General features: G+C 46.2%; 2 long non-coding RNA genes across 4 annotated transcripts in view; both read left to right on the top strand.

The window, feature by feature from the left end:
- Positions 1-607, top strand: part of LOC138117360 (uncharacterized) — a 43943-nt gene extending 43336 nt beyond the window's left edge. For all 3 annotated transcript variants that reach the window (XR_011154622.1, XR_011154624.1, XR_011154623.1), the window contains one exon: positions 125-607. This is a non-coding gene — a long non-coding RNA (uncharacterized lncRNA). The remainder of the gene's footprint in view (positions 1-124) is intronic.
- Positions 608-8723: 8116 nt separating this feature from the next.
- LOC138117359 (uncharacterized) lies at positions 8724-20117 on the top strand. The gene is made up of 3 exons (XR_011154621.1): positions 8724-9227; positions 11529-17036; positions 18550-20117. It is a non-coding gene; the product is annotated as an uncharacterized lncRNA (long non-coding RNA).
- Positions 20118-27676: the final 7559 nt, after the last annotated feature.

Here is a 27676-nt window from a genome sequence, read left to right on the forward strand (position 1 = left end):
TGGAAAGGGGACGTGGCAGGCAATAGTTTATGATGTTTTTTTAAACCTGTTGTTGCTAATGATAACATTTTAAATGTAATAACTTTTCCTTTCACTCCTTATCTTTCCGTTTCCTTGGCGTCAGGAGCTGCTCTGTGGTAAAATCCTCGTTTGTGTGTGAGGAGAAGCCACGCGTTAGTGCAGCCCAAGTGTTTCATAGCTCTGCTTCCGAGCTGCTGGAGTTCAGCATGGAGCTGTGCACACTCAGGTCATTCCTTGGTGTTGGATAATACCTCTTTTCCTTGTTTTCCCCTCCTTTTTTACCTCCTGACTGCAGTGGAGGCACCAGCAGAGTGTTCCAACAGCACCAGGCTTTAAGGGAGCTGGTAGAGCCAGATCCAGGTAACATGTGCTGAGTACATTGAATTTATTACTTTTATTGTCTTCTGTTCCAGAACAGGAGTGTCTGCAAGCTCCACATCTGCTATTAAAGGAAACTTTGAATTTATGAGGCAAATAAAACTCCAGACTGGGATATCATTGTTGGTAAAAGCCAGTGGCACTACAGGAATAAATTAGAAACCCCAGTGATGCCTCCTGACATTGGAGAGGGCCAGGCAGGTTTCTCTTGTGGACAGGAACATCCAGGCAGGTGTGGCAGAAAGGCAGGAAGGGAACAGTACCTGAGGGAGAACAGGGCCATGTTCTCAGCTGTGAGGATCAATAGAGATAAATTTCAGTGTACAGGAAATGCTTTTCCATACAATCACAGAAATATCTCCCCCAATATGTATTTAAAGCCAGAGGGATCCCTAGGAAGAGCAACAACACTTTATTTCCAACAGTTTCCTGGGCCAAGAAAGGGGCAGGAAAAAGCACTTTCCCATTCATATAATTTTGGCCCAAGGAATTAATTTTTCAGATCAAGCCATCGTTTTTATTGTGGTTCTGTGGTGCTGTGGTTCCCAGAATAGCTCCAGGACTGACCCAGGGGTGATGTGAGCCCACTTCCTCCTCACTGTGAGGCCAGTTCCTGTATTTGTCCATGTTCCTGCCTCAAACTCCATGTTCCTCATCACTCTCTGAACATTGGAGTGACTCTCTTGGGAGAATGGTAAAGAAGAGGGAATTGGATTCCCAAAGGCTTGTGCTTCTCATAAATTCCTCTCTGTATAGGGTGGTGTCTGTATGAAAATTATGGATTTTTGCTTTGCAGAAGTATTGGTGGCCCGACACTGCCAGAGTCTGGGTTATTCACACTTTTACCTCAATGCAGTCTGAGAGTTCCTGTTCCAAAGCCACGCTCTGCAAACACAGAGGTGCCCAGAGCCCCGAGGTTTGCCCTGCACAGACACAGGGGCATGATCCACAGGGCAAGTAATCCTGGGAATTACCTGTCTCAGGTGGCCAGCTCCAGCTCTGGACAAGGGAAGGGTTGTGGCACTGCCCTGTCTGCAAGAATTAAATTTGAGAACAGGATTATTCGCAGGTTCTTGCTGTTTAATCTCCCTGAGAAGGCCCTGCCGTGCTTTGTTGAACAAACACTTACGTGAGATGGGAGCTTGATCTTCACATGACATTTGTAGCTTGATAGGAAGAACCTCTGGCTTAATCTGTTCTACTCAGAGATGGGGATTTATTTTATTTATCAAATTCAAGTATGATCTTAGGGTTAGTTCTTCAGCTGATGTGCTTCAGTGTAGAATAGTGTGTTGGATCTGGTGGAGAAATTCTAATGCAAGTAAAGGCTTTATGCTTCTCTCATTTCACCTTCTCTCATTTTCTTAATTCCAGTAGAAAGACATTGTGTTTTACCTTGGTTCGTGTTTATTCTCAGAGAAAGAGCTTTCACTGCTCGCCCACTGCTGTCCATGGATTGGGAATGCAGATCCTCTGGGTCCAGGGTATCTTCACACTCCTGATGGACAGGTGAGCTCATATTTCCATAGAACAACAGAATAGCAGAATGGTTTGGGTTGGAAGAGACCTTAAAGATAATCCACCCCTGTCATGGGCAGGGACACCTTCCACAGAGCAGGTGACAAGATGAGGGAATAGAAGTCAGTGACAGCAGTCCTTCACCTGGAGCAGAACTGAAATGATGTTCCAAATCCACAGAACTGTGTGTCACACAAACAGATGAAACACAGGTTTAGCAGTAAGTGCAGATTGTTGAAGGGGAAGGTGATTTGAGCCCTTTGTGGGACAGAGCTGTTTCTGTGTCACAGTTCCCAGTGTTGTTCCCCTCCTGGGCTGTCCTGCAGGGCCCTCTCGTTCCAGAGGCTGGGCTGAGGCTCCACGAAGGTCTATTTGCAAAACCCCAAACAAAGCCTTGTATTAAAACCAATCCCCCATATGGTGGCAGCCTTTTGAAAGAGATGGGGGAAAACTCCTTCCATTGAATGTTTGTTTTAATGCAGTCAGAAAGAAAAACAGATCATGTGGAATGGCTCTTCTCAATTCCATGGGGAAGAATGGGCATCTCTGAAGCACTTCCACGGAAACCTGAGAGAGGGAGAGGCTGCCTAATTCCTTGCTAACAAGATTATTTCGATTCTTGACCTTATATCAAGACAGGAGTGGTTTTAATAATTTCCATCACTTCTCAAATGCTTATAACAGTCATAGTCTTAGATAAATATAATTTTTACCTTTGTATAATCTTCTGTATTTTCATAGAATAAAACTACATTTTAGGCTAAAAAAAGAGGTGAAATTTCAAATGTGCAAACATGCAATTTTAATGTACTGAGAGATATCAGGATGTAAACCCATAAATATATCACTAAAATCAATCAAACATGTCCTCATGGCACAGACATGAAAAATGTCAGCTTCATTAGCAAGGTGAAGGCTTTGTGTGATTCCCCCTGGAGAGCTGCCAATCTAACTAAATACAGTCAATGGTATAAATATAGGTCCCAATATAAAAAATAGAGGTCCCACTTCTGCTATCTGTGTTGTTGTGAATGCCTCAGCAGAGGCTGCACAGTGACTTGGTAGAGTTTGTTCCTCTTCCCTGAGACATTTCTGCTGGTGTTCAGCAAATTCCAAAATTAGGTGTTCAGCAGAGTCCTCCTCGTTCCCAGCAGCTTTTCAAGAGCAGCGAGCCCTGTGCTGGCAGCTCCTCTGCTGCTCCTGGCAGGGAGCTGTGGGCAGGGAAAATCTATTTGCCTGAGATTTAAGTCCTGTAAAGCAGGGCCGTGAACTGGAAAGCACGCCGGGGAAAGTGGGGCTAATTCCTTTAACTGCCCCGTTAGGCTTTGCTCCTCACTCCTGCAAGGATCCGATTGCTGAGGAAAAGCTGTTTCCTGGGAAGCTGTGCCACCACTGGAGGCTTTGGGGCTTTCCAGAGGGCCTGCTTGGCAGCAGTGCTCCGATGGAGGAAAGGCTTCAGTTTGAAGTGACTCAGTGCAAGGAAGAGCTTTTTATTTTTTTCCTCCTTTTCCCTTTGTTCCGTGGCTGCTGCCTGCCAGAAGCACTCGGCTCAGACAAGCAGAGGCGTTTGGGAGGCAGGAAAATCCCAACACCACAGCAGAGTGACACTGTTTGCCCCCAGCTGTGGCAGGGAAGAGCAGCCTCTCTGTGCTGTGGCATCTGGGCAAAGCACCAGGAGAGCTTTTTTGGGGGCAGGTTTAGAACCGTGGTGGCTGACAGTGTTTTGTCTTTCTCACTGCTCTGAGTGAGGCTGCTGTGCTGCCCTCAAATGACCCGCTCCTGCAAGCTTTCATCCCCCAGTGAAAATAAAAAGGAGAAGGACAGGAATGCACCAGTGACCCACAGGTGTGAGGGGATCTGCAGTACCAGCTCCACCTGCCTGGCACCCTGGTCCTGCAGGAGCTGTTTTCCCAACAGCAGCTGTGAAGGCAGGGCAGTTCAGGAAAATACAGTTCAGGAAAGAATGGAGAAATCCAGGAAAGATGGAGAAGGACTTTTTACAAAAGCATGGAGTGACAGGAAAGAGGCAGATGGTTTAGAGATGAAAGTAGTAGGTTTAGATTGAATGTTAGGAAGAAATCCTTCCCTGGGAGGGTGGGCAGCTGGGGCTGCCCCTGGATCCCTGGCAGTGCCCAAGGCCAGGCTGGACATTGGGGCTTGGAGCAGCCTGGGACAGTGGAAGGTGTCCCTGCCCATGGCAGGGGTGGCACTGGATGGGCTGTGGGATCCCTTCCAACCCAAACCATCCTGGGATTCTATGAATATCCTGAGTTGAAAGGAACTCCCAGGGATCACCAGCAGTGATGGGCCCCCCACCCAGGTAATGATTCTTGTCCTGGACCCCTCTGCCCCTCTTTGTGCTCAGCCCAAAGTCCCCTCTGTGCTCAGGGGAAGGGACTTGGTTTCTTGGCCTCTCTCTACCCCTGGCTCTTGGAAATGCAGCGTCTGTGCTGACTGACAGCTCGGAGAGTCACAGCCTGCTTATTGTTTTAGAAATAAAGATATTAGCATGCAAATGACTCTGGGAGGTGTTTCTTCTCATTAGAGAATGGAGATCATTTGATAAAAGATGCAGAGCGCTTCATCTGTAAAAGGGTTCAGCAAATTTGTCTTGTCTCCACGGCTCTCTCACCATGAGAGCTCGGGGAGTGCAGCGGGGAAAGCTCAGGAGACAAATGGTTTATGACACTCAGGTTACCTTTACTGTGCAAGGTGGGCGTGAAATGTTTTATGGGGAGACAAAAAAGATGATGGGCAATTAACTACAAACTCATGCAGCAGGTTTATCATATGCTCAGCTCATCCATCTGTGTCTCAGTCTCCAGCAGACTCATGAGTTTCATCAAGAAAACCATTTTCAAACTGGCAGAGCAAAACCGATCGGTTTTGCCTCCGAGCTCCATGGAGGTTTGCAGTGCTTTTATCATACATTTATGGTTTACAGATGCAAAATACACATGTAAGGGAAAAGAGGGGGGCAGATGCTTCTCCCCTTGCAGGGGGCACGTTTTGAAATATTTCTCACCCAGGGACCAGTTCTGCAAAAGCTCGTGTGCATGTGAATGGCTTTACTCAGATTAATGGAATCCTTTGGGTTGAGATGCTAAACACGGTGTGTAACTGCATTTAAATTCCAGCCCCTGTCCTGTGATACTGAAAGAATGGCTCAGGGAATGAGGAGAGGAAGGATGAGCTGGTGGTTAATGACTGAATTGCTCTGGAAAATGTTGGTGCTGGTTTTGCCTCTGCTGCAGATGGTCTGTGTGACCCTGGGTCAATCACTTGGTCTGGATGTAACTCAGTTTTGGTCTGTAAAGTCACAGAATCATGGAATGAGTTGGATTGGGAGGGATCTCAAAGCCCATCCAGTGCCACCCCCTGCCATGGGCAGGGACACCTTCCAGTCTCCCAGGCTGCTTCAAGCCCCAGTGCCCAGCCTGGCCTTGGGCACTGCCAGGGATCCAGGGGCAGCCCCAGCTGCTCTGGGCACCCTGTGCCAGGGCCTGCCCACCCTCACAGGGAACAGTTCCCTCCCAGTATCCCATCCATCCCTGCCCCTGTCACTGTGAAGCTATTCTCTCTGGTCCTGTCACTCCATGCTCTTGTAAAAAGTCTCTCTCCAGCTTTGTTGACTCCCTTCAAGTCAGGATAGTTGTTGTTTTTTCAGTCTGTTTGTGCCAAGTCAGTTAATATTTCACAATTGCCCCTCTCAGTATTATGCCAATGAATATCTTATTGAGACATTTAAGTACTAATCTTACATAAATAATTTTTTCCTTTAACTAATTAGCTGGACACAGTCTTGCCAGATTGTTTAAAAAAGAAATTGATTTTCGGAATCAAAGGTAATTATTTTTATCCTCTAAATCTTCAAGGGCCTCTTCTCTTTTCAGCCTCTAAATGTAACTGCTCCACAAAAAGCACACAGCTCTTCCCTGGAGACCAGGTTGGGGAGGGGATCAATAAAGTGGGAGCTTGGGACTAATCAGGGAGTGCCACGAAGCCCTGGGATGATCTCTCTCTCTCACCCTGCATTAGGGGAGGGTGCTGAGCCCAGCTCACTTGGGAATAACCCTAATAAGTTTGATAAAGAATTAAGTGGTGCAGGTCCCTGGGTCTGCCACAGGGTCACAGGTGCACAATCGCCTCCCTGTGTGCTTCCAGCTGTACTTTCCCATGCCATGCTCCACTTTCCTTACAGGAAAACCACTTGAACAAAGCAGTGCCCTAATTTTTTATTAAGTTGCCAAATCAATGTGCATTCTTTATTGCTTTAGAAGACTGCTGTTGATGGAACACTGTGCAGCAGCGAGGGAAATGCTGCCTTTAAATTCCCCTCCCTTGCCACTCGACGCCGCTGGAGGAAGGGAACTCCTGGAGAAAGATGTTGGCCTTGTGGACTTTGCTGACAGCCCATAAATCGCAGTTTTGTCAGCCCAAAGAGGTGCCATAAAGGGAGCAGATTAGAAGAGATTAGTTCTGCCAAGTGGCCTGAAGGGAGAATTTACAGCTCCCCTCTGCCTGCCCCGGGCAGCTGTGCGATACGGGGGCTCAGAGGTCGGGAGAATCCTCCTGCTCCTCTCACACCAACAGGAGAGCTGCTGTCCTGGGGGAAGGGGAAAGGAGGGATCAGGAGAGGCTGGGGGTTATTTTTCCCTCTCTCTGTTATTTTTGGAAGAGGCTCATTTCTGATTTTTGTCACAATGTTTGTCCTTGATAGAACCAAACACTGCTGGGATGAGATGGGTTGGGAGGGGAGGGACCTTAAAGCTGATCCCATTCCACCCTGCCCTGGCAGGGACACCTCCCTCCATGTGAAATGTACCCAGGTGATGCTGATTGATCCCTCAGGACACTCATGGGATGCCCAGAAGAGTGAGGGGAGGATGTGAAGGCAGAGGAGGAGAGCTCCCCAACAACCACCAGCTCAGCTATCAGTCATCAATGGGATTTAGCTTAAAACATCCCAGAATCAGTGCTGCAGTTGGTTGTTGCGGTACCCTGGAATCTGGGCATCAAAAAAGTTTTGGAAAATTGAAATTCACTTTGGGAATGATAATGGGGCATCATCACTGGATTTCTGCTGGCTCATAAAAGCTTCACGAGCCTGGTTTTCATGGCTCAAACTCTGGATTCAAACAGGAGCACCTGGGAAGGGTTAAGTGTGGTCCCTGCCAGAAAACACCTGGGATAAAATAGTCAGGAATTCTGAAGGAATGAGGGAATGGAAAGCTTTTACTGCAGAGTCCAAGAGGGAGTGAGGCCTACCACAGATTTGCTGGATTGAAAGTGCTTTTAGGTCTGGCAGAGCAGAGGGGCTTTAATCCCTTGGCTGGGACAGGGAGTGAAGAGCCATTAACTCATGGAGCCATTCCCAGCTCAGGTAACACAAAATGTGCCTTTCTTCCCTGCCTGCTCCACAGAAAGACAGGAAAACCTCGTCCTTTGATGGCCAGATTCTAATCATGCCTTGTATGATGCACCAGGAATCCGAGCTGTTTGTCTGCATTCCTAAACAGTGAAATAAATGTATCTGCTGTAATTTCACCTGAATTTGCATGGGTAAAATGCCTTCCATCTCAGTTTTTCTCCCTCATTTTCAACAGCAGTTTCCTATTTTCCAATAGAAATGTGGATATTTTAGAAGTCCTTATAATGTGATCCTGCAAATCTCTCACAGTAATGAGTTCTCTGCAGTCTGGAGGTGCCTCTGTGGTTCTTATTTTGATCACGGGATGCTACAGAGAGAAAAGGCACTGTGGAAGGCACTGTGAGAAAAGGCACTGCTGGAAAAAGGCACTGTGAGCCTGTGGGAGAGCACCTTTCCCATTTTCCTGCTTCCCTCCAATGTTTTTTGTAAATTCTTTGGAAAATCCTGTTTTATATTATTTTAGAAAGGGATACGAGGTGAGGGCATGGAAGTTTAAATGCTTGTTTTTAATAAATAAACATGAAAATCAGAATTTAAGGAGAAATATCATTGTGTATCCTATCATTTCAAAAAAGCCAGTTTATTTCTACAGTCACTTTGGAATAGTTTGAGATAGTTTTCCTTTAATATTTTCCATTTCTAGTCTATCATATCCATGAGAATGGTTTGATAACCTGAATTTCCCTGTGGTTTATTTATCTGTGGAGGAACTGGCCTGGAGAGAACAAGTTCATCTAGAAGTGTCTATTTTACTTGATGGGACATTTGCTCCCTCCCAGAGATGGAATATTCTGTCCCCGTTTTGTTCACTGAAGAAAACAAAATGCAAAATAAGCAGGGAGAGGGGAGCTGTGCTGATAAAATATGAGACATTTGTTAATGTGCATCATGCACATGTTCAGAGCCTTCAAATGGGGCCCTAAAATTTATCTTAATTCTGCAGTCAGTGCTCCCTCATTCCTAAGGAATAACAGCCTGTGCCGAGCCAGCAGCACAGAGTAAGGTGGGAAAGGTTCCCTCTGTGCAGGCAGGGCTGCTGTGAACAGAAATGTGACTTTTGGATGCAAACTCAGAGGGGCAGGGCTGGGATTGTCCTTGAGCAGCACATGGCCCCTGCTCCGTGCTTTTGGGGTGTTCTGGGCAGTTCTGGCACAGGATGGGGAGTTTGGCTTTTATCAGGAGTGCAGGGAGCAGCCTCGTGCCCAGGAGCACCAGTACCGGGCACTGGGGCTGGTTCAATCGTTTAAAATTCAAACTAAGCAATCAACCCATTGTCAAGTGGTCAGGTGAATGTATTTTAAAGTAATTAATTGCTGGTTAATTGCCATGCAGGTTACTATGCTGGCCAATAAAATTCCTGGGTATGTTTGTTGCCACGATGTGAGTTTTTGTGGCTGGACTGACAATCCTAAGGCAGCTGCACAGCTTCTGCCTGGTGTACAGATCTCAAAGAGGTGCTCATCAATTTTTTAAAACATGAGCTGGCACTGGTTCAGTGAAAGAATTGAATTGAATGAAAATCATGAAATTGGGAAGCTTAATTAAAATAGCTGCTGATATAAAGTGCTAAGGGACAAGACCTGTCATGATGACAATAAAAAAATTAGAAGTCTGTAAAAGAAACTTTCCATCTTGCTGGCCACTGGCTTTTCCATGGTCACTCCAGCTCTGGGAATATGTCACTGAGTGTTTGGGCTCTGGTAGCCATGCTGGAATAACTCTAAAAGAGCCTTCTCCAAGATGTGACAAACCCCTGATGTTTCAAACTCCTCCTGAAGCCAGGAACTGCTCCCCAGGGAAACTCTGCTGACACCGAGGAGCTTCTGGATGGAGAAGACCACGGTGGAGCTCCAGGGTGTGAGCCTGGGCTCCAGCACAGGTAAAATCCAGTCTTCCCTCTGGGATGGAGCCTTGGCCATAGGGAGGAGCTGTGCTCTGCCTGGGGAGCATTGAGAAAAGAGAATGCAGACATTTTAAAGCCAATTCTGGTTGTTTTTCAAACCTGAGCTGTGCTTTTGTATGTCCTTGGATATTTGAAAAGCCTAAATTAGCATTCAGAGAGCTGTTGGCAATTTGGGGGCCAGATTTTACTCTTATTTCCCTTTCTACAAAGCAGGAATGTGTAAAGAGGAATTGGCAGCGCACCCAGGACAGATTTGAGCTTGTTTAAACTGAGTTTCTAGAATTGCTTTGCTCTTCTTCAGGCTGTGTGAGCTTCCAAGCCGGTGCTTCACTGGGGGAGTGATGGCTCCTCTGGGCCCTGCTCTGAGCACATCCCCAGCCCAGCTCCCGGTGACTTCCAGGGTGAAATCCTCGCTCCTCTCGCCGAGTCCAGCCCTGCCTTACTGCCAGCGATCCGGTGTTTAATGCTCCCCTCGCTGCTGCCGGCTGGGATGGGTTCCAGGCATTCCTGTGCCTCCTGCCAGCTTTCCAAGCCGTTGCTGAGGGCACAGCAGCATCCCTTTGATGAGCTGCTGCAGGGCAGTGCTGGCAGTGCCGCGCTGTCCGGAGCCTCCCGCGAGCTTTTCCTGGGCTGGGCTTGTTCATTCTGTGTTTGGGCTGGAAAACAGAGAGAGGCTTTAGAAGCGAACTAAATTGCTGCAGCAGAAGGGAAATGGTGGAAGTTTCCAGCACCTCCATCCCTGGCAGTGTCCAAGGCCAGGTTGGACGGGGCTCGGAACACCCTGGGATAGGGGAAAGTGTCCCTGCCCGTGGGTGTGGGACTGGGTGGGCTTTAAGGTTCCTTCCAACCCAAACCATTTTGAGATTCTACGATTCTATAAAATCAAAAATTGCAGGTTGTTGAGCTTTTTGGCACCTCCTTTGTGTCTTTTCCTTTCCTGTTTTGCTGCAAAAAGGATGGAGGATTTCTAGCTGCTCCTGGCGGAGGGGCCAGTGTGGAAGGGGATGGGTTGCAGTTTGGCTCCAGGCTCCGGGGAGGCTGTCACTCACTGGCAGTTGCACAGATTTGGAATTATTTTGGAAAATGTTTGGGCTCTGAGACCCAAACCCAACAGACCAAAAACCTGTGGGACATGGAATGAATTTAGAGCCCCTGAGCTGCCGTGGGCAGTGCCAGCACTCCCCAGCCTGCCTGCAGGGAACACCAGAAACGCTTTGTTCCTCAGGTTCCTCATCAGGAATTAGAAACATTCCTCCTTTATAAGTTAATTTCCATTGTTCACAAGAAAGGGATTAAATGTTAAGTTCATTACCACTGATACTCATCTGAAGCGGCTTTAAAAATGCACATCTAGAACCAAAGTGGGACTAAGGAAGTTTGTGTTCAGGTCTGGATTATTTCTAATAATGGAAGGGAAAAATAGATACTTTCAGTGAAAATATTTCAAAATTAATGTTGATTTGGACACTTTCCCTATATCAAAGAGCCCCCAGAAGAAAATACTGCTTGATTTGGTTTTTTTTCTGATGGATTTAACAGGTATTTAACAAATTGAAGCCGTTCCCCATACTGTGATACCTTCTGAAGCATCCCATATGCAACTCTCAGTAAGGCTTGGCCGTGTTTAACATAATTCACGTTTTCAAGACACAAGGTTCTGGAGTAAATGTTTATTTTGATTTTCCTTCCTCACTCTGCAGCTTCTAGAATATGACAGGAATTAGCCCAGACTCCACCTAAGTGGAGCAAAAGGCAGAGCCATTCTGTTTGATGTCTGTGACAAAAAACCTGGGATGGAGGACAAAACTATCAAAAATCAATATTTCAAAATCTCTGTCTTTCAGAGAAGATTTCAAAGCCTCTTCCTCTGAGGCTTTCCTGAAAGGCTTTGTTTCAGGGGATGCCATTTTCAACGAGGGGCAGGAGAAAGCTGGGAGAAAAAAAATGGAATTGTTTTCCCAGTTCAATCATCCTGGAGAGGAGCTCTGTGGGGAAACTCTGCCTTCAAAGGCCAGGGGGAAGCAGGACAAGTAAAAGCATTTGTTTTCCCCCATAAAGGCACCTGTTGGTGAAAACATTGACATATTTTGTTTAAATTTAAATATTCCTTTGGAGCTTTGGGATTGTGGGCAGAGTTTTAACCCCCTGCCTTGGCTCATGAGGTGCAGTAACTGAAGCTCTGCCTCTAATTTGTGTGGTGTTTAATTGAGGAGTGAATGGAGGAATTTCTTTGCCTTCTTAACTCAGCCTGCCTTGCATTTGCATGTTTTCCCCCAGGAACTGCCCATCTTGCACAAAAACAGACAAGGAGAAATGTCATTGCAATGGGAATAAATGGGAAATGGTGGCATGAAAAGGGGCCTGCCATGAACTGCTCGTGATGTCACCTGAGACTTTTCAAAGGAGTGGCTTGAAAATAACGACTTTCACCAGAAAATGCGTATCAAAATGCAACCTGAAAAGTGTATCAAAGAAAATGTAATTGCTGGGAGTGAACTGAGCAGAGAGACCTCCTACAAGAGAGGAATGTGAGCTGGAACATGCAGGAGAAGCCAGGTGTTAGTCTCAAGGAAGTTTTAATCCTTTTGTGGATGCATTTTCTCCCTGGTTTCCTGCAAAGCCGAGGCTGGTGCCCTGGCACGGTGTCAGAATGGAACAGCTGCGAGCAGAGCTGAGCATTCCCAATGTGCAGAGTTACTCCTGGTTTACTCCTTTAGTAGGGACCCTCTGCCACCTGTCCTTCACCACTGCTTGTGCCACGTGGCCCTGGGCAGTCACTTCACCTGTCCTGCCTTAAATCCACCTCTCCTGAGGGAGGGAGTGACAGGGCTGGGCACCTCCAGCTGGGAATTGTTCTGAAGTGCCAGATATGATGAAAGGAAAGAAAAACCTGTGGTGGTTTGGAGGTAAAGCTTCTCCCTGGGTGTGTATCCATGTGCCAGTTCTCAGTCTAAAGCAAACACTTCAGGTGGTGGGGAAGGTCCCCCTTCCCTGTTCCCTGCCTGAAGCCCCCAGGCTGGGAAGAATTCCTCTGGAAAGATCTGCAGGGTCTGGATGCCCACAGAGCATTAAGGCTGGAAAAGCCCTCCAGGATCATCCATTGGCTGTACAGAGAAAAGGAACTGGGGATCTCCAGGGGGTTTTATTTTCCTCTAATTTTTGCCCCTTTATTGTGTTCTGTCCTTGCAAAGCAGGGATTGTCCTGCAGCAAAAGTCACCTTTTTATCAGAGCCTCACGTGAAGCATTTCCCTACTGCAGACACAGGGCTCACGTTCGAGGGCTGGGGGCACTCCCAAAGCGAGTCCTAAACCAAGAATTAGTGCAAGAAATGGATCATTCTTTGTTTTAATGCTAATAGAGGTTGTGGCTCCTCTGGGTTGTCATAAAGTGCAGTGACTGAGTTACACCCTTTCCTATAGTTTGATTAATTCTGGATCAATTGCTGCTGTGTTTGTATCTGTAGCAGCTTTCACTGGAGGAAGGAGGTTGGGGAAATACTATTGTTCAAGCAGTTTAGGATTAAAATGGGATGAATAACATTTATGGGAGAAGAATAATAAGTTTAATTTTGAATTTGTTATTCCTTGGGCTTCCTGCAGCCTGCTCTGCTTTCCTCCCAGGTTTTGTGGGAGAGGGAGACAAGAACTGCAATATCTCTTATGATTAATGGCCTGGAGGAACCTAATGGCTATGGAATTACTGCATGTTTGAAGGGTCTGACATGGCAGATAATTTCTCCCTGCTCCCCCTGCCCTGGCAACACAAGATTTAGACTTGCTGATGCTCCCGAGGAGCTGTCCCAGCCCCAGCTGCAGAGCTGAGGCCCAGAGATGGTGGGGATAAGGTAAATAACCTCTCTGGCCACGGGCAGCTTATCTAAATGAAAACCCAGCTCAAACCCCCTCGGAATCTCTGCCATCGCTCCTGCAAAAGCTCATATTTAAACTAGAAAATGAAATGTTGGAGTTTTCAAATTCAAGTGGGTGCAAGTATTTCAGTTCCAAAAAAATAAAAATTAGATGGCAGATTGTGAAAAAAATAAATGCTGCAGTGTCCAAAAATGACAGAATGCAAAATCCCACATTTTATTCAGAGCAAACAAAACCAATCAAGGCCTTTCACAGGATATGAATGGAAGGGACCCACCAGGAGCTCTGAGTCCAACTCAGCCTGCACAGAACCAGCTCTGGAGTTCCACCAGCACCTTTGTGGTAGGAAATGTCAGAAATACCATTAAAGATGTTAATTCCCAGCTCCCTGTTTTCCCTGGGATGCTCCCCAATTTCCTTTTCCCCACAGGAGCAGCAGAGTGACCCAGGTATCCCCAGCTCCCACGAGGGAAATAATTGAAGAATGGATTTTTAACCTGAATCAAACTTCTGTTATTTCCAGACTTGTCTGGGGCATAAATTGGAAATCAAACACCCAACAAGTTCCTTCCATCCCTGCTGAAAGGCTCCAGGCTTCATTTAGTCAAGGCTCAGAATTAATTTTCCTATTAAATGAATGCTTTCTTAAAACGAAGGGGGAAAATGTTTTCACTGATAAGATTGTTCTGTGAACCATTCCTAATGAGCTGCTGTGTCATTCCCTTCTGCCTCCTATTTATCTTGTTTAGATCTCTTCAATTTGAAGTATTCCAGTCCTTTGCTGCCTGCTAAGAGTTTGTTTTGTTTTATTTTAACGGGGAGCTTCAAATAATTTTTAAAAGCTATTAGAAAGTGCAATATTTTATTTATTTCTTTATATTGGCTTTTTTTTTTCAGGTGAGTGGATATAACATGTATATTATATAAATATATATATAAACTTTTTATCTATTTCTGTAAGGTTTATAATTTAAATTTCCCTTTTAATACATAGCCTTGGTTATTTCCCAAGCACATTTTCCTTCTTGCCCTGGGAAAGGGCTTGAACTCTGCAAGGATTTTGGAGGCCTGGCAGCTGTAGGACCACTTGTGGGGCTGCCTTTAAGGTGATTTTTATATAAACAAGTGGTTTTTGCCCAGCAGAGGCAGGTTTTTACCTGTTGTGCAGGAGGAGCTGTGTGGTGAAGGGTCTCCAGCATCACCACCACCCAGCAGTGGGGTTTGGCAGCTCTGCATTCCTTTCACATGGTAAAACATTCTTGTGGATTAAAAAATATACTTATGACTTCTGAGAAAATGTTTTTGGAGGTGCCTTTAAAACAGGAGAGATGAACACTGAGGGGGAAAAGAAATCCCTCAAGAACAAATCGAGTCATTTTAAAACACTGCAGGCCAAAACACGGCTTTTATTTTGTGACTGGCTAATTCAAGGTGACTCCCAGGGCCCTGAGCACCTTCAGACACTGCTGGGATTGGGATTTCTTTTGGACAGGGATATTTTGTGAGTGTTTTGGGGCATTCACATGGCCAGGTTCTGTTGTAGGGGGAGTACTGCTATTTATCCCTGTTTGTCCAGGCCAGTGCACCCATTTCCCATTCTGTGGGAAGAGCTCAGGCTCTTGCTCTGGGCTGTTGGTGTTTATTGGATACCACAGCATCTCCTCCCTCTCTTTTAATCCCAAATTCCGCATGAAGCAGCTGTTTCACAGTTCCCACAGGGGCCCGTGGGTGCAGGGGGGGATCGCCTGCAGGGTCCCTGGGTGGTGAAGCCCAGACTGGCTGGGGGACCACCAACAGCAGCTTTTACCTCACTGAGATTCCCTTCTGCCTCCATAAATGTCAGTCAGAGGTTTTCAGCTTCCCAGTGTATTTTAAGGAATTGAGCAAATTAGAAAAACTATTGAAGCAAGAGCTTGCCTCTGCCTCTGTCAGGTGACACCACACTCGGAATTTATATAAGAAGAACTTTCACAACCCAGTGATTCCACTTTTTATTCTTTCTACACTGTGAAGTATCATAATATTCTTTAATAGTGTCATACTTATATTTCACGGTCTAATCCACTTTTCTTCTCCATTCCCATTGTATTTTATCCAGTTGGAAGTCTGGAGCGTGCTCACGATCAGCTGCTCCCGGCGCCGCGGGGCTGAGGCAGCGCTCAGCCTTTCATCAGGAATTGTCCCCTTTTTATACACTGAAACACTGCAAACTTTGTGCTGGAAAGAATTATAATGTCCTGTGCATAATTGTACATTTTCTTTGCCTTTTCCATTATCTACCTCACAGGAGAGCACATTTGTCACTGGTTTTCTTTCCTTGTGCCTTAATGACAGTCTCAGGTTTGGGAATGTGCTGGGTCTGTCCTTTGTGTCTAATCTGTGCCCTCTATTTCTCTCCCCCTCTTGGAGATAAAAGTGCATTTTGCTGCTGTTGCAGTTCCAGATGAATTTGATCAAGATAGAGGAACTGACTCATCACCTTTTCCTGAATCTTTAGGAGCTGCTCTGGCACACGTGGTCTGGAGGAGCCGGATCAGCACCGGGCAGCGTCTGCCGGGGCTGCTGATGGGGAACAAGAGGCTTTATTGTTGTTTTCACCCACAATAAGTCTCCTTTGGATCCTGGCTCTCTTGATTTTCTCTTTTATAAATGGAGAAGGAGGGAAAAAGCTGAGCTGATGGCTGGGAGAAGGACATAAAGTGTAAAGCTTTCTCCAGTGTTTTCCGAGCCTAATGGGCTGGGACAGCAGTGGCTCTCTCCAGGGAACTGTGTTGGGAGCTGTGCTTAATTCTCTGTCCCAGGCAATGCTGGAGCTGCTGCAGGCACTGCTTTTCTTCTGGCATCATAACAGGGCTCATAACTCCAGCTTCATAATTCCCTCGTAACTCAGCTGGGATCAGTGGGAAGTTTCTAAAGGCCACTCAGTCACTCCAGGGCACGGGGAAGCAGATTTAAACAGAAATTTAAATCGGAGTGTTAACCTGAGGAGGTGCTGCTTAGCAAGCAGAGCCACTTCTCTGCTGCAAAGCCATCTCTGCGTGCAGGAGGGGGTGGCAGAGGTCAGCGTGGATTGCCAGGGAATTGGGACTTGGATTTCGGCAGAGATTGTTTTTGAGCACAGCTCCACAGCAAACAGCTCCTTTTACAGCCTGTAAACAACACATTCCCCTCTCGTTCTCAGCAGCAGCTCCTGGCTGGCATTTCCTGGGGGTCTCGTTGGCCCTTTCCTGGGGGTCAGGAATGGGGGAGTTTCCTGCAGGAGCACAGAGTGGTGGAGCTGCTTTGGGCCAGCCCCTCCAGCAATGAGGAGAATTGAGTCTCATGCAGGCCTGCAGGGATGATTTGCTGTAGAGCAGAGGTGTGTTAGCTTTGGGGGGCGTTCACATGTCCATGGACTGCAAGGAGAGGGTTTTAGAGCCCTTTTTACATTCTTGTACAGCCAAGCATTTCCCCTCCCTTCACTCCCCTGAGCTCTGGGTCTGTGGGCTGCCCCAAGCAGTGATCCCAGAGAACATCAGGACATGACCTCCCCATGCATCACAGAGCCATCCAAGAGTTTGCATTGGAAGGGAAAGTTTTAACTTGTTTGGATTCTGATCTTCCCAAGCTAACTGCTGAGTTTAAATGCATATAACTGGAATCTGGCTTTAGTGGGTCCATAATTTGATTTTTTATCCCAGGTCCCATTTGTTTTCCTGCTCCCCACAATGGGTATTTTCCTGTACTGCCATGGCACTGGGTTTGTGTCTTCTTTTTTTACTTTATTCCTTTAAACCTCATCCCTGCTGCTCTAATTTTATAAATTACTGAAATGATATTTTCTGTACCCGGTGCTGGGGCAGGAGGAGTTTCTGAGCATGATGATGTTTTTCTGTGGAGATGAAGATCCCATGGTTTAATTACTGCTCAGGCCAGGTAAGCTGATTTGGGGTTTTTCCCAGGAAAACAGCCTTGGCTCTGGCAGTGCTGCTCTGCTCCCCGCCGTTGCTATGCAGCACCCTCCACCTCAGATGTTTTCTGATTTTATTTTGGGCAAACTCCTTGAAATCCAGAGATTTTCCTTCAGTTTGTTTTTCTTTGCTGGGTCAGGGTTTATTGCTGCAATCTCTGATACTGCAGGGAAATTAAAATGGGGGTTTTCCCTCCTCCTGCAAAAATCCTGTAAAAGAAAGTGTCTGTGTGGAGGGGAATTTGGAAAGGGAAAGGAAAAGCTGTTGTGTTGCAGAAGAATTTCCTTGTTTCTTTTAACTGCCTCTTGAGATTAGAATTCTCTGCCTTTATTTTTAGCAGTCAGGCTGGTGGCAGGAACAATTCTTTCCCTTGGCTTTGTCAGTAGGTAAATACCATTTTTATTTTATTTAAAGCAAAATCTGGATGCATAGGAAATGCACCAGTCCTCTGAGGAAAGCATGGAGAGCTGGAAATGCAGGAACAGCTTTCCTGCACTCATAATATTGCCATTAACACTGAATTCCTGAATGCCATTTTATTTAACAGTAACTTCGTGTTTGAACAGATGGGGCTGTGTAATGTAAAGACAATCAATTCTCATACAAAAATGATAAATGAAGAACAGAAAAGCGTGTCATATTTAGAAGAAGTTTTACCATATTTATCTCTGTAACAATGCAGGTTCTTCTAATGAGTAATTGCAGATTAAAGCAGGTTTTATCACAAGTGAACTGTTTTCCTCCCTTTCCTCTCCAATAGGTAGAGAAATGTTCTTTTAGTTTTGATTTGTCCTTTTCTAACCCACCAAATCCCACTTGTGACTTGTGCTTTTGCTGAAGTAGAAAAGGATTAAGTGACATGGTGGAGCTTTAGATGTGCACCAAATCACACTGTCACAAACTGGAATAAAAACTCCCAGGAATGTGAATTTACATGGAGTTGGAGAGAGCTCTTTTGGGTTTCAGGGTTTAAATATGATTATGGAAGGGGGTGGAGAGAGGCAGAAAGAAAGAAGAGAATCAGAGGAATGCTGGGATTTAAATTTGGGTTATTTTCTATTTAAATCTGCAGGCAGATTCTCCTGAAGGAGAGCCCAGGCAACTCTGGCTGAGCCCATATGGAAACACTTCTTTTTCCTCCCCACGGGAATGTGCTCTCCAGCAATTCCCAATATTTATTGCCAGCACTGAGGGAATGAGTACAGGTTAAATCAGGCCATGGTTTCTCAGGCAGCTCCTGCAAGGAGGAGGAGGAGGAGGAGAAGGTCCCAGCCCCAGGAGTGCCCAGGGTGCTCCCAACATGCTCTGAGGGGACAGGAGGTGACAATCTGGGAATGGGGGCAGGAAAAGGTTGGGATGCACCAGAGCAGCTTGGGCTGAGCATGGTCTGTCTTGCTGAAATGTGAAATCAAACCACTCAGCAGGGCAAACGGGGTTAACTCCCCTGAATATTGATGATGCCTTTATCCCACTTGCAGGAGGGGAAAGCGTTGGAAGGAAATTCCCTGCCGAGGTCACAACAAATGTCAGCCCTGTGTGTGATGTCCAAGTGCCTCCAGCACAAGGAACAATAAAATGCAGGGCCTGGAAACTCCATTGCCAGTGCCATTGGTGCCATGGGCACCTGGAGCTGGGGAATGCATTCCCACTGAAAGGCTGCACCTGGTGAACCCAAGCTGATCCCAAGTTTTCCTATTAACTTTTGTCTCACCTTTGCAAAAATACTGATTCCCTGGGCACACCTGACCTTGCTTTGCACTTGGTGTCTGAAATTTAGAGTTCATACCCGGCTGCATCACAGAATTGTGACAAAAGGGATGAAGGTTTCAGTGGTGATATAAAATCCTTCAAAACGTGTGGAGCCTCCACTGGCAAGCTAAATCCAAGTCAACATCCCAGTGTCTTATTAATCAAACAATTTCAGCTCCCAGCTCTTTCCATTGGGTTGGTTTTGTGGAGGCTGAGAAGACAGAATTGGAAATTCCACCTAATTTCCCCCATTTTGTAAAATAAACAAGCAGATGCCTTGGATGTGATGCTGTGTGTCACATCCCGGTCTCAGCTCGACCTCCTCGGGGTGGGGACCCTTTGATGTTGTTCTGGATTGTTCCTCTCACACAGCTTTGTCTGGGAGGGGAATTCCTGCCTGACAGCCACTCACACTCCCACATATCCACGCTGTCAAAATATTACATTCTGCCCTAAATTATTTGGTGGCAGTGGGGAAAACACCTGCTTGCTGAGAACGCTTCTCCCTTTTAATTATCCGCAGGAATTTGGGGGAGATGCATTATTTAAAATGGTAATGACAGCCCTGTGCAGGAGCAGGTAATTTCTGATTCTTCTTGTTCCACTCCTTGACATTGGTGTGCTTTTTTCTGATTCCCTTTTCATCGTGTGGGAGCAGCTTCCCGAGGTGAAGGAGATATATCCTGTTATTTATCCATTACATCTCTGTAGCATATGATGCACAGAACCTTTTTGGGCTAACTGTGCAGCAAAGGCTGTGTTTTAATTATAAATACACATCAAATATGCAGGAAGGCAAAATTGACAGGAGCAAAAGGAGAGCAGGAACAGGAGGAATGTCTTGGAACCACTGTGCTGTGAGAATTTTGGAAAATTAGTGTTATAATATTCAGAGGTGTGTTTTAATTTGATTGAAAACTGTGACATTTCGATTGACAGGCAGTGCTATTCTGAAAAGGCATTTTTCTGTCTGACTGTCTAAACAGTTGCTATGTAATATTTATATTTGTCATGTGTTTTTCTAGATACAGGAGTTCTTTAGATACTTAAATTTATCACATGAAAACCCTCTTAAAATTCTTATATGTAGGTTTCAATAGTATTTGGTGATTTATAGGGTTGGTTGGGGGTTTTTGAGATGATTTTTTACAATATGATGGTGTCTGGAAAGTGAAATACACAAATGGGGCACTCTCCTGCTTTCCTCGCAGATCCAATCCAAGGGAGGAGCTGAAGTGGCCACGGGGTTTTTTCCATGGCTGTGTTGGGGATGTCAGGCAGAGCGTTCCTGCCAGGATGATGGTCCTGGGTGGGTGGGAAGGGTGGGAATGGGGGGCATGCTCAGCATGGAGCTGCCTCGTGTCACCCACGGAGGGTCCTCTGTCCAGCTGAGAGTGACCACGGCAGGACAAGGAGGGTCAGGGTGGCCTTGGAGCTGCCCAGGCCGGGGTCAGACACACGTGGGCTGATCTCCAGGGCTGTCAGCAGCTGGAGAGGGGACCAGCACCAGAAGTGGCTTGGCCAAACCCCAGCAGAGAGGGAGCAGCTCCTGTCCCTGTGCCAGCCCCAGCTCAGCTGCGACAGGCTGGGCCCACATGGGGACACCGAGGTGCTGGACAGCCTCCCATGCTGGGAGACACTTCCACTCCTTGTTCCTCCCAGCCTGAGTGACTCCATTATCCACAGAGCTCTCCCTGTCCAGGAGGAGAGCGGCTCAAAGCAGAGCCTGGAGTGAGGGGTGGGAGCAGCTCCCGCTCCAGTGGCAATGGAGATGTTTTTATGACATCTGGTGGCCATAAAATCTCAACTCCTTTGAGTGAAAATGGCACTTCAAAGCCTGTGGAGAAAAGAATTCCTTGTAGGACACAAATGAATATATATCTGGATATGCAGCTTTCATTTACGCACACATATATATATTTATTGTATTGGACTTTAACATTCCCCCCTTCTATTGCTTCAGGACTTTTGCATATTTATTATCTGCAGGTAAAGATGTGCATATTAATAAAAAAAAATCTATAAAATATTAAAGATGTAGAAAAAGGAATATTTATTTAGCATGGGGATTTATTCAGTGCTAATGTGAAATATATGTCAGCACAAAGATGAAGTTATTTGGCCCCTGTTCAACAACGCTTGAGGTTACACCACCAATTTTCACTGCCAGCATTGGCTGCATTCAGCCCCAAAGCAGGAGTCACACTGCTCTTGTGCCTTTGGAGTCGTTATTTGAGGAGTTTCAAACCAGAAGGGGATTTTGATGCAGGCTGCAGGCCCTGGGAGGGGATGTGGCAGGGTGGGTTTGGTTTATTCCTGGCCCCAGGAAATGCAGATTTGCTGCTGCCTGATCTGATGCTGTGTAACAGTGCTTTGGATACGGGGACAATTAGCTGTGCTAATTAAAAATGCTTCTAAGGCTTCATCAGGCTGAAATAAATGGAAATATTGGGCCAATAATTGACTTGAGCTGGATTGGGCTCATTGTTCACCGCAGTTATTACAAAATACCTACTCCAAACCTAAAGGCTTTGTAATGCTCATCACAAGGGCTTTGTAGGCAAATGATATTGTTGGTTCTTGCCTGACCTAAATTATTCTGATAGCAAGAAATGCAAAAACCCAAGTTAAATTACTCTTTAGCAGAAATTTCAGGCAATGGACACTTTTCCATGAATATTTCATGGCAAGCTATAAATAATTCTGTTGGATTTGGAAGATCAGAAAGTGACTACTCGGATGATGTAGGGCATTTATGTAAGGCTGATCGCCTCGTGCCTGCTGCAAGAGACAGATCCATTCATGGAATTCAAGTCATGTGTGGGCAGATTGGACATTTTTCCCTAAATTTCTTTGCAACTGCTCTTTGTTTCAATTTTTAAGACTGGAACAGACAAACACCGCCCTGTCATTCACCTCTGATGGTACCTGAGAGCAAACAGAGATGTTTCCACAAAGCTTTTCGTTTCAAGAATGTTTTATTCAATATTCCAGTACCAGTGCTGAATATATTGTGCTGATAAAATACAAGTTTGGTGCGTACTGAGGTGTAGGTGCCTCTGAACCCTCACTCACATGTAAAAATCAACCCCACTTGATGGAATGATCTTCCTTGGGAATGATTTGGATGGGTTTTTTTCTGAAAATGCTGGGGATCTCTTCATGCCAACCAGGGGAAAAAAGAGAAGAATTAGAATTGTTTCTTCTATATGTCATAGGATGAATCTTATGCAAACAAACAAAGAAATCAAAATATTGTATCAATTAGGGTGGAAAGGGCCTCTAAGATTAGAGTCCAACCAGCCCTGCCAAGGCCACCACTGCCCCATGTCCCCAAGTGCCACATCCACAGGGCTTTGAAACCCCTGCAGGGATGGGGACAAAGCCCTGGGCAGCCTGGACAACCCTTTGGTGAAGAAACACAGTTTAATCCTTCTGTTCTCCTTCTGGTACATATGATTTGTTCCTGCTGAATTTTCACAACGCTCATCCAGTTCACTTTTCTTTTCCTCTGCTTAAAATCTTGCCCTGGTAAAACAAGGCTCATTTATCCAATTTCCAAGCTGTATTTAATTCCCCTTTTTCACAATCTATATGGTCCCTTTTGTAATGCCAAAAGTGCTGCTTGTCCATGAGAAATCTGGAGAGCAGCAAAGAACTTTCCTGTCTCTCATCTGTTCAGGAAGAGCCTGGAGCGCGTCGGGCCTCGCATACAGATTCAGTGGATACGGAAAAACAGGAGAGAGGAGCAGGAAATCAAGAGGAGATTTTATATCAAACAGAAATTCAAATAGCTGGGAAAGCACATGGGGATGCAGTAAAACATTCCAGGAGGAATCTGGATGGAACCCTGAGCTCAGGTGGGAAGGATCCCTCCCCTGCCAGCTCCTCCCAAGGTGACAAGAGGAAAGCAGGAACACTGATGTGCTGGGATCGCCATCCCTGGGATTAAATTCTTTTCCATTCTTTGCTGTTGCCATTCAAGCTCCCCCTCTGCTCCTTTTGCAGCTGGGGTGTATTTGCCTGGCATTGGAGTTTGCCCAAATTCCGGTTTTTCCAGAGTTTTTCTGGTTTATTTAGAGCTTTTCCCAGCGGTTCCTTGTAGATGTGGAGCGCTTAAATGCTGATAATCCTCTCCATCAGGCCTGGGAGACGGTGACTATTCCTGCCACTGTGTGACTGAAACACCAGGCTGAAAGGCAGGAATAACTCTGGGACCAAAGCACAGTGGATGTGTTCTGGATCTTCTTTAGGGAGTACAGAAGGAGTTAAATAAACCAGAGCTGGAAGGACATTTCCAAATCCATAATGCGCAAGATTGGCATTCTGTCTGCATACAAATAACTTGGATTAGCAGGATGTGCCGTTGCTTTCACCATAAAAATACCCACTCTCACATTATTTTAAGATACTTTCAAAATAGAGTGGAGTTAAAATATTTGTTTTAAACTATCCAGGGATCCCTGCACAGTCTTTTTGATTGCTTTTTATAGCCCTTCTCCACCCTGAGTCATTTAGCAGTTCCCTTTCCCAAAATACCAGTGGTAACTCTCTCTCCAGTCTCTGTGATGGATGTTTGTGTGAATTCATTTCCCTGCTCAGAGTGAAGCCTTTCAGCACTGCCTCGCCAGTTTGGGACAAATGCAGCCTGAACAGGGGATTTTAGTCAAAATATTGGGGAAATAAGGTTATCCAAGGCAACTGAGGCTGCCCTTGGATCCCTGGCAGTGCCCAAGGCCAGGCTGGACATTGGGGCTTGGAGCAGCCTGGGACAGTGGGAGGTGTCCCTGCCATGGCAGGGGTGGCACTGGATGGGCTTTAGGGTCCTTCCCAACCCAACCCATTTGGGATTCCCTGATCACTCGCTGTGGGAGGTTTTTAATTTACCACATTTCACGTTCCATACCCTTTCTTTTGGACCTTGGCATTTAACTACTGATGCAGAGGGCTTTGAGTGGCAGGAGGGACTGAATGAAGCTCTTTCCACGCCACTCATAAAAAATGGGAGCGTGTTTGGGAGCTGCTCCTCTGTACCTGGCCCTGTTCCCATTTCTGTCATAGCCAAAGGTAACATTGCAATGTGTTCTCTTCTTGCTTTTATAAATTGAATATCCAGTTCTCCCCTGCCTTCCCTCAGGAGCATCTGAGTGAAATTGTTTTCCTGTCCTGCAAAACACTTCAGAAACTTTCCCTCCCCAAACTGAGGCTTTATTGCTGCTTTTCCTGCAAGCAATAGGCTCAATTTGCTGGGCATTTCAAGGCACTTTGATCTGTATCAGCTCTGAATTTTAACTTCCTTTCTTTATATTTTGGAATGAAATGAATTTTTCAGCTTTGTGTTCTTCCAGTTCAGGACTTTTTGCATCAGCCCTTTCCCACAAACAACATTGGCTTGTGCATGTTGGATTTTTAAATGAAAATATTGGGTTGAAATTGTCACAGGTGTTTTTTGTACTTAAGCCCTCCCTGGCAGTTGAGGGCCAGAGTATCTCCAGCTGTGGAGATCTTTTCCTTGGAATCTCAAGGATTTCCATTTGATTTTGACCTCTAAAATAGTTTCAAGTTCCCTTCACACTCTTATTTTTTCCCTTTTGTCTGTTCCTGTTCTCCTGAATTTCATTTCTGTGCATTTTCTAGATTTCCCTCTTGTCCTGGGTTGTTTTCCATCTCTTTTTGACACTCGGAGCTCTGGTAAGAGGTTGGTAAACTCTTTAAACAGCTCAAAGAAATTACCACTTTTCCCTGCTTTCCATCATCTCTTAAATCTTTACCTTTTGAGCAGTGTAGAATTTTCTCCTCCACCTGTCAGGCTGTGTGTAATTAATGCTGTGCTCCTGTTCTCCAGCTCCCACATCCCTTCCCTCCCATCTCTCCATGGCTCTGTTTCCTTTGCCAGTTTTAAAACACCGATTATTCTGCCTAAGAGGCACAAGGAGTTCAAACTGTTTTTCATGTGACAGCAGCAACATCAGCTGAGTTTTGCTTGAAAAGTGCTGCAATATTGCCTGAGAATGGATGGAAACTTTTCCATTCCAGTCCTCTCTGGGAGATGGACCTGGAAGGTGTCCATGGCATGGGGTTGGAATGAGATGGGCTGTAAGGGCCCTTCCAGCCCAAACCACTCTGGGATTCTGGGATTCTGGGATTTTAGACCCTGCTCCCGGAGGGAAATGCAGCCCCAGCCTGGTCCCTGGAGGTGGGGACAGTGCCCACTTCCCTGCTGCTCTCCTGCAGGACCCAGCTCACATTCCAGAGTATTTTGGGATTTGGAATAAACTTGCAGGTGCTGAGTGATGAGGGGTAGTAACAAATCTTCCTTTGCAGTATTTATATGAAATTACTGCAGTCCAAGGGGCAGGGAGCTGAAGCTGGGAGTTGGTTTCAGCTTTAGGCTTCTGAAAGAGTTTTTATTTTTTTATTTTTAAGAAGTCCACAAAAATAGGAATATTTGGATTTTACTTTTGACATGGGTGTTAAAGACTTCGAGCAGGGAACCCATTTCTTTGTGAATCCCACAGTCAGGAGCTGCTGTGGCACTCGGACTGTGCAAACCCCAAAGTTCTTCACTCATCTGCCATCGCTGCCGAGGGCGGGGGGTGTCGCTCTGCAGTGGGATGGAAAAGGAAAATCTCTTGGCAAGAGCAGGCTTTTCCTTATGTTTTCTGGTTTTCCAATATGTTCTCCGAGTGTTTCCAAGTAAAACACTTCCTGACATGTCTCCCAGCAAGCAGCAGAAAGGACGTGTGCTTTCAGTGCACGTGAGGATCAGGCCTGGGGGGAGATGCCAACCCCAGAAACAAAGGCAGAGTTGGGCACTCAGGTAATAAATTCTCATTGATTGTAGAGTGTGATCATGGCTCCAAACCTGCCCGAGCTCCAGGAGAACTTGGACAATGCCTCAGGACACGGTGGGATTGTTGGGGGGTTGGATTCTGATCCCTGTGGGTCCCTTCCTGTGGGGTATGCCCAGCCCCTGTCCTGGAGGGATCTCTGCTGAGGTAAGAGATTTTGAAATCGCCCAGCAGGATTCCCTGGAAAGGCAACCACTTCTTTGGTCATGGCGAGAAAAGACAGACCCACAATCCTTTAGGAGACCCTCTGCAGATCCTTTGTAACCCATTGGTCTGTACCCATCCCCTGTGTCCCTATAAAAGCTAAGCCCTCTGCCCCTGTGGGACTCAGAGAGAGCTCTCGTCCCTGGCTTCCCCCTTCGCCGGAGGGGACCCACAATAAAGCTCCTTCCATGAGGAACCAGCCACACAAACCTTCATCTCTCTCTCTGGTCTGGTTTGGCCTGGGGGTGCCCTGCAGAGCTGAGCTGGAATCACGAGCTGATAATCACTAAAGAGCTGACAGCCTCTGCAAGGGCCCCTCTGCCAGCAGCTGAGGGAAGACACCGGGCCTCGGGAAGGCGATTCCTTTCGGGACCATCTCCCCGGACCGGTCACCTCTTCCTGGGTCAGAGCCACTGACCCATCACCAGCTGTAATACCTTCCCACTCAGGATATTCCCTAATTCTAGGAAAGGCTGCTTGCATAACTTGCACCTCACTCCTGAGTTTAATCCACCTGACTCAGCTGCAGATAGCAGTTGTCCTGGTGTCTCCACATTCCTGGTTGTCCTGGACATATTGGGAACACTTGGTTACTTACTTTGTTCTATTAATAAACATAATTCTTGCCTGTGTGAGCAAAAATCCGTATAAAAGCCCAGGCAAGAGCTGCCCCCTTGGCTGGACTCCACATGGATCAGCTGTGGGGGTGCAGCCAAATCCTGCTCTGTGTCAGCACCCAGGGCTTTGGGCAGGGATGGGAATTCTCTTCCCTGCACATTTTGGTGCTGGTGAATGAGATTTGTGGTTCATGACAGTGGGAAGTGTCTGGAGTGGGCCTCAAAGTCCCTTCTGCCCCAAACCATCCTGGGATTCTGTTATAAAACCATTATTTTGCAAAGAAAAGGTGACTAATTCCCCTGCTGGAAAGAGGGGAAGAGGAGAGCAGAGCAATCTACCAAATATTTTTTCACCAATTGTTTGCTCTGGTTCTGCTTTCCTGGACAGCATTGGTTACAGTCCCGGGATAACAAAGGGGGCAGGAGCTGCAGGGGTGCATGGGCATTAAAACAGCTCAGAGGAGAGCAAAGTACACAGAAGATTTTGGAAGGGCACTGGGGAATGTTATTTCCTGCGTGGACAGAAGAACAAAGGCCTTGAACAGTAAATGCTGGTGACAAGAGCTCGCAGGACAGGAGGTACTGCACTCCTTCGGTACCTCTGCTCTCTGCTGCATCCCTTGAGTGACACTGGTAACCCATCACCCTAAAGTTGTGCCCAGTCCCAGCTCAATGCCAAGCAGAAATAATAAAAGCAGAAAAAAACAGGCTGGAGTTTAATGAGGAGGGGAAACCTAATTATATGAAGATATTTAATTTATAAATGCAACATCAAGGTAGCAGACACTCTGCTTCTATCAATGCAGAGTTTGGTATCAGCTCTTATTTCTGAGCACTGAGTGCCTTTGCTAGGGCTGCCCATTATTTGCTGGGGATTTGCACCAGTTGTGCTTGAATTAGAGATGAAAATAAATTATAACCTGGGTTTTTGAGCTTCTTGTCCTCTTGAAAAGGAACAGAGAGCAAAGCCCCATGCAGGCAGAAGGAGTAAGGCTTGAGTAAGAGTCAAGTGCTGTGTTCTCCAAGAGCCTGGCAGCTGATCAGTATTGATTAGGGCAAGGTGACCTATTCCAGCACAATACAGTTCTCAGGAGCTCAAAATAAAATTAGATTAATAGAACCAATTTGCTGCTGCCCAGTAACACTGTCATACAGATTCCCAGGATGGGGTTCACACTGGAAAA

This window comes from Aphelocoma coerulescens, chromosome 12, assembly GCF_041296385.1.
Source record: "Aphelocoma coerulescens isolate FSJ_1873_10779 chromosome 12, UR_Acoe_1.0, whole genome shotgun sequence".
NCBI classification, from domain to species: Eukaryota; Metazoa; Chordata; class Aves; order Passeriformes; family Corvidae; genus Aphelocoma; species Aphelocoma coerulescens.